Source organism: Lepus europaeus, chromosome 12, assembly GCF_033115175.1.
Source record: "Lepus europaeus isolate LE1 chromosome 12, mLepTim1.pri, whole genome shotgun sequence".
Lineage (NCBI taxonomy): Eukaryota > Metazoa > Chordata > Mammalia > Lagomorpha > Leporidae > Lepus > Lepus europaeus.
In genome coordinates, this window is record NC_084838.1 from 84,134,413 (window position 1) to 84,141,967 (window position 7,555).

Below are 7,555 nucleotides of genomic sequence, written 5' to 3' on the forward strand. Positions count from 1 at the left end.
GGCCAGTGTTGTGGTACAGCAGGTAAAGTTGCTGCACCACCTGTGGCGATGGCATCCCATATGGTCACCAGTTCAAGTCCTGGCTGTTCCACTTCGGGTCTAGCTCCCTTCTAATGTACCTGGGAAAGCAGTGGACAATGGCCCAAGTGCTTGGGCCCCTGCACGCATGTGGGAGACCTAGAAGAAGCTCCAGGCTCCTGGCTTCAGACAGCCCAGCTCTGGCCATTGTGGCCATTTGGAGAATGAACCAACACATAGAGGAACTCTCCCTGGCCCCTGCTTCCTGGATCACCATGAGATCACTCCCCTGCACCTGCCATGAGTAGCCTCCACAGATGCCAGACTCCAGGGCTGCCTGATCCACACTGTAATCTTCACACTGTAAGAGGAAATAAACCTTTTCTTTCCCAAGAAGCTCCTCTCAGGTATTTAGTTAAAGGAACAAACAGAAAACTAATACACAGATCCAAATCTTTCATTGTAAAGATTTATTTTATTTATTTGAAAGACAGAGTGATGGGAAGAGGCATAAACAGAGATCCTCCATCCACTGGTTCATTCCCCAAATGGCCACAATGGCTAGGGCTGGGCCAGATGAAAGCCAGGAACCAGGAACTCCATCCTGGTCTCCCATATGAGTGTCAGGGGCCCAAGTATTTGGGCCATCCTCCTGTGCTTCCTGGGAACATTAGCAGGGAGCTGGATCAGAAGCAGAGCGGCCAGGACTTGAACAGGCTCTGATATGGAATATAGGCATCCCAAGTGGCAGCTTAACCCACTGTGCCACAATGCAGACCCCAATTTGTCTTCTGTTACAGTATCTGTGCATGGGATTGCTTATAATCTTCAGCTCATAGTAGGGTAGTCCAACTAAACAAAAAAAAAAATTAAATAGCCAATCTTTTCCAGGATCTACATCTACTACATAAATGTACTATCCTCCTCAACTTACTGCTCTGGATCACTCATTTCTATCTTTGACTTTTCCCATTGAAAGGTAGAATCATCCCCTTCTTGAATCTGGTCTTGCTTTGAGGACTTGCTTGACCAATATAATACTGCAGAAGTGATGTTCTGTGATTTAAGAGGCTAGGTCATAAGAAGCTGCTGAGTTTCTGTCCAGGCCTCTTAGGAGTGATGAAACCCAAACATCCCGCTGCAGAAACCCATGACAAGAGGAACCAAGGCCCCAGGAGACAGCCCTGGCTGAGCTCCCAGCCAAAAACCAGTGCCATCTTGTCAGTCACACAAGCAAGTCGTCTTGGAAGTGGATCATCCAGTCTCCAGCAGTGATGTCCACCTGATCCTGGCCATCCATGGACTAAATAAAAACTGCTATTATTTTAAGACAATGGGCTTTCAAATGGTTTGTTTTCCAGCAAATACTAGACTCCACCTTTCTAAAACCATCATGCCTAAAAATACCATAAAGAGGTGTGGTATATATCAAACTGGTGATACACTGTGAATATTTTCATGCTTATTTCTCTTAAATACTCTATTTTACATAAGAAAAAAATGAAGAGAGTATCTTCTGATTTATAAAAGCAAAAGGCAATTAGACAAATTGCTTTTAAATGCCTTCAACCCTAAATAATACAAATCTTATGTTAGAATTGGGCTCAAAACTCTGTGAAAAAGAATTAAGCCCTGAAGCTTTTACAGTTCTATGAAGACCATCTAAATATAGGGAAATAAAACTGAAATTATGTCAGTTTGTTAAAAGCAACACTTAAAACTATAAGTTAATTAACTAATTAACAACTTAATTAACTCAGCACTTAATTTACTTACTTGAGTTCCTTTAAATTCCCTAGATGTGGTTTAATGAAATTTTGATGTAATTCCTGACTAACCATGTAAATTGTGTGATGTATATCTTTTCAATGTAGAAGATATTTCTTGAAATTAAATAATGCAATGCAGATCATGAAGTCTGGCAGTGGGTTTTCTTTTTTTCTTCAGTAGGAAACATCTCTGAACTTCTGACTTACAGCAATTTTCCCATTCCACCATTTTTCATTCAAAAAGAACATCATATCTGAATTTCTCAATTTGTTTAAATGTATCAAAATAAGATCCCAAATCATCAAGCCTAGGTGAGCAAATTTCATGATAGCTTATTAATAATTAATTATTCTGGGTCCTGGCATTGTGGTGCAGCACATTAATCCTCCACTTGAAACACTGCTCCACTTCCTATTCAGCTTCCTGCCAATGTGCCTCGGAGGCAGTGTAAGAGGGAACAAGTATTTGTGCCCATACCACTTATGTGGAAGACCCAGATGGGGTTCCAGTCTCCTGGTGTTAGCCTGGAGCAGCCCTGACTGTTGTACTCATTTGGGGAGTAAACCAACTGATGGAAGATCTCTTTCTCTCTTACGCCCCCTCTTTCTGTCACTGCCTTTCAAATAAATAAAATAATTCTTAACAAATTAAGAAATTATTATTCTATATTATTAAAGAATGGAGCCTGAAACAAACAATAGTAGAAAAACTGTTATAAAATATTTATTTGTTCCATAAATTTACTTACTTAACTATTATATTTGCATGGCAGTAGGTATAGCCATGCTATTAAATGTGTGGTCAATGGACTTAAGCTTCTCCATGAACTATTTGCTACACTGGGAAATGAGAAAAGCATAGAAATTGATATTTAGGGATAATTGTAGCACCTTAAGGAACACTGTACATCTATTAACTATAATGGCAAGATATGTATGCTTGTGTTTTGTGAGCCAGTTTTTTAAATTTCACATTCATTTTTATTGCATTTTATAAATATCTCAGTCTACAACAGATTGCTTTTTTTCCCAGCTGATTATTCTTCACAGAGAATTGGGAAGCACTGATTTAACTGTGCAAACAAAAATATGAATAAGAAATAGTCCCTGCTTTCATAAAGCTTGCATATTAAAGAAAGGTAGGTTGTGATCTTTGCATAATTAAAGCATAAACAACAAGCTTTATTTGCTGAGAGGAGCAAGATGATGCCAAGCAGGAGAGAAAAGAGAACTCTTACAGCGAACAATTGTTAACCAAGCCTGGCTTGATGAACACTGTGGGGGGGTGGGGGGCATTGGGAGTAGAAGGGCATGTGCAGAATGAAACTTGTAAGTCAAGTCAGGGGGAAAAAAATTCTGTGCAGAGAAGTGGTATTGTCAAAGTTGTCCTACCTATCAATGAATTTGATGAGAGAAAGAATGAATATTGGACAGGGAAGGACACCCCAGACTCTTCACGTAGAACATAATTTGTCCAGGTCCTCTTAAGAACATGCAGACTGTGGAGGGCTCTGTGGTGCAGCTGGTTAAGCCCCTCTCCCCTACTTCTTGCTTGGGGATAACCACAACCCATAGCACAATGCCTTGTTGAATCCCAGCTACTTCATCCTTCCATTCCAGCTTCCTGCTGATGCACCTGGGAAAACAGTAGAAGATGGCCCAAGTGCTTGGGCCCCTGCTACCCATGTTGGAGACCCAGTTGGAGTTCCACAATCCTGACTTCTGCCTGGCCTGGCCCTGGGAGGTGAACCAGCCATTGGGGAGTGAATCAGCTGCTGGAAGATATCTCTCTTTCTTTCTCTCTCTCTCTCTCTCCCTATACCTCTGCCTCTCAAATAAATGAACCTTCTTTTTTTTTTTTTTTTTTTTTTTTTTTTTTTTGACAGGCAGAGTAGACAGTGAGAGAGAGAGAGACAGAGAGAAAGGTCTTCCTTTGCCGTTGGTTCACCCTCCAATGGCCGCCGCGGCTGGCGCGCTGTGGCCGGCGCACCGCGCTAATCCGATGGCAGAGCCAGGTGCTTATCCTGGCCCATGGGGGTGCAGGGCCCAAGAACTTGGGCCATCCTCTACTGCACTCCCTGGCCACAGCAGAGAGCTGGCCTGGAAGAGGGGCAACCGGGACAGGATCGGTGCCCCGACCGGGACTAGAACCCGGTGTGCCTGCGCCGCAAGGCGGAGGATTAGCCTACTGAGCCGCAGCGCCGGCCAAATAAATGAACCTTTAAAAAGAGGGTTTTTTATTTTTATTTTTAAGTTTCAATAGACACTGGGGCTGGCGCTGTGGCGCAGTGGGTTAACGCCCTGGCCTGAAGCGCCGGCATCTCATATGGGTGCCAATTCAAGACTCAGCTGCTCCACTTCCAATCCAGCTCTCTACTGTGGCCTGGGAAAGCAGTAGAAGATGGCCCAAGTCCTTGGGCCCCTGAACCCATGTGGGAGACCTGGAAGAAGCTCCTGGCTCCTGGCTTCGGATTGGTGCAGCTCCGGCCATTGTGGCCATCTGGGGAGTGAACCAGCGGATGGAAGACCTCTCTCTCTGTCTCTGCCTCTCTCTGTAACTCTGCCTTTCAAATAAATAAATCTTTTTTAAAAATTTCAATAGACATAAAATTATGCATACTTATGAGATATGTTTAAATACATGTATATATTGTGTGATGTCTAATCAGAAAAAACCATCTGTCTTCTCACTTAATATTTCTATATGATAAAAACATTCAAAATCCTATCTTCTAGGTTCCTTCTTTTTAGAGAGAACTATATAATACATTAACATCATTGATAGTTACCCTTCTGTGCAACAGAGCCCCAGAACTTCTTATTCCTGTTTAACTATAACTTAGTATCCATTAATCATCCCTCCTCTATCCCTTCTTTCTCCTCCCTTCCCCAGTGTCTAGTAACCACTATTATACTTTTAACTTCCATAAGTTCATATTTTAGATTCCACATGAGAGCATGCTATACTTGTCTTTCTGTGCTGTGCTTATCTCACTTAACATAATGACCTCCAGTACCATCCACATTGTTGCAAATGACATGATTTTATCCTTTTTTATGGCTGAGTACTATTCCATTGTATATATGGGCCACATTTTCTTGATCCATTGATCAGTGGATGGGCACTTGGTTGCCTTCATTTCTTGGCTACCACAAATAATGTTTGCAATAAATGTGGGAGAACAGATATCTGTGCAACAGAGTAGCTTCATTTCTTTGGGATACATACATTCCCACTCCATTGTTGGATCATATGCTAGTTCTATTTTAGTTTTTTGAGGAACCTCCATGTCGCTGTACTAATTTACATTCCCACCAACAGTGTGCAAAGTGTCCCTGTTCTCCACATTTTTCCCAGCATTTCTTATCTTTTGTCTCTTTTAATAACAACGAATCTAACGAGAGTGAAGGAATATCTCAATGTGATTTTTAGTTGCATTTCCCTAATCATTAGTGATGTTGATCATTTTTATTCATGTATCTGTTAGCCATTTGTATGCCTTCCTTTGGGAAAAAGTCTACTTAGATCTACTGCCATTATTAATTGGATTATTTGATTTTTTTGCTATTGAGTTGAGTTTCTCATATATTTTGGCTATTAACCCCTTTAGTCTATAGATTATCTGTTTAGTCTGTTGATTGTATGAACTTCTGCACAGTGAAGGTAACAATCAACAGAGTGAACAGAACAAGATTCTCAAAGGAACTCTCTTAACCTTTCCAAAGCAGTGACACACAGGTAAGAAAACAACAGCAATCTATCCAATCAAGCACTTTGAGTGACAGGTTGACAACATTTTTGAAGTATTCCAAATCCTGAAAACAACCCTTTTTCAGGTTGTATTTTATAATACTCATTTTACAGATGAGAAATTTGAGGCTATAAAGCTTAAATACCTCACCTGAGGTAACCTATTAAATAAAGAGTCTGAAATTTAATGAAATTAGATTGCAGCAAAGGCCATTTCAGCAATATTGGATGAACTCAGGAAGCAAATACTCAAATATGAGAGGAGCTCCCTGCATGTAAAAGGAAGATTTAGTGGAAGACAAAATCTATACTGGCTATCTGCCTCAACATTAGGAAGCTCTTTCTTTGTGAATGTGGGGGATTTTATCTGTCTCTCTATCTGAAAGACAGTTATATGGAATGCCAGGAAGATTATTTTTCTTAGTAAAGAGCTGAGAAATTTGTATCTATAAACTCTTGATTATTTTTGCTTTGTAAAAGAACCAACACAAGCTGCTAAAATGAATGTTTTTGTCAATACAACAAAGCAAATATATAACTGCCTATCTAGGGTTAGGGTCTGAGTTACAATGACAAATCTATTTTTAAAGATCTGGGGATAAAAGGTGATGTAACAAGCAAACACTATGCAGTGTTATTTATGTGCCTAGTTGGAAAGGAAACACCAATGAAACCAATGCAAACTACAAGACAGTACTCAACAGCAGCACTATTATTCCTTAGAAATGCAGACAATTTTGAGATCCAGTGTCGTGTGCAGTGGGTTAAACCACCACTTTGGATGCCCATATCGGAGCTGATTTAAGTTCCAGCTCTTCTGCTTCTGATCCAGCTCCCTGCTAACATACCTAAGAAGCAACAGATGATGGCTCAAGTGCTTGATCCCTGCTACCCACATGGGAGACCTAGATAGAGTTGCTGGCCCCCAGCTTTGGTCTGGCCCAGCCCAGGCTGTAAACCATTTGGATAATGAACTAGCTCTTGTGCTCTCTCGCTCTCTCTCTCTCTCTCCCCCCTCCTTCCCTCCCACTCCCTGTCTTCCCCTCAGCCTTGCAAACAAATAAACAAATATTTTAAAACAAAAAGAAGTCTGGACCATTTTGAAGGCACTTGGAAAATATTCTAATGTAATTGTTTTCCCCCCAAATAACGACATGCTACTGAACCCCAGGGTGTCCACTGTCCATTCACAGGAACTTGGAAGTGGAAACAGAGCCAGAATTCATATGGGATGTGGGCATCCCAAGTGGCATCTTAGCCTCTGCCCCAAATACTCATCCTCAAAATATTCTGTTTTAAAGTCAGTGTATACGGCTGCTATAATGGTGCCTATAAGTAGGAGAAAATACCTTGAAATGTAACAGTTCACATGATTTGAGACAGAAATTTTAATAGAGGCCATTTGAACAGCCAACTTAGGAATTTCTGACAAAGATTAAGTTGTCCCTCAATATCCTCAGGGGCTTGGTTCCAGGACCCTGATGATACCATAAGTTCATGAATGCTAAGTCATTTGTATAAAACACCAAAGTATCTGCATGTAACCTACACTCATCCTCCTGTGTATTTTTCCCTCCATATACTTTAAAGTACCTCCAGACTACTTATAATACTTAGTCAATGCAAATGCTATGTAGTTCTTTATACTTCATTGTTTAGTGAATAATGACAAAAATGTGCATGTTCAGTACAAACACAATTATTTTTAAAAATATTTTCTGCATTTGGTTGAATCATAATTGCAGAATCCATGTATAGAGAGGACCAATTGCATTTCCTCCAATGCCAGCCCTTGAGAAGTTTTGAGGAAGAGCAGTATTCATTCCCTCATATTTATTTCCTAGGCCTATATAGAAATGTTTAATAATTATGTTGGTGTGAGCTATACCTCTCCTTGCCAATCACTTTGGCACAAATGATTTCAGTATTAATATTCTAACTAGTGTTCAGGTTCCCAGGCTAGCTCACAACAATAACCCAATTCACACGAGATGTAGCGAAAGCAATATATATCAAA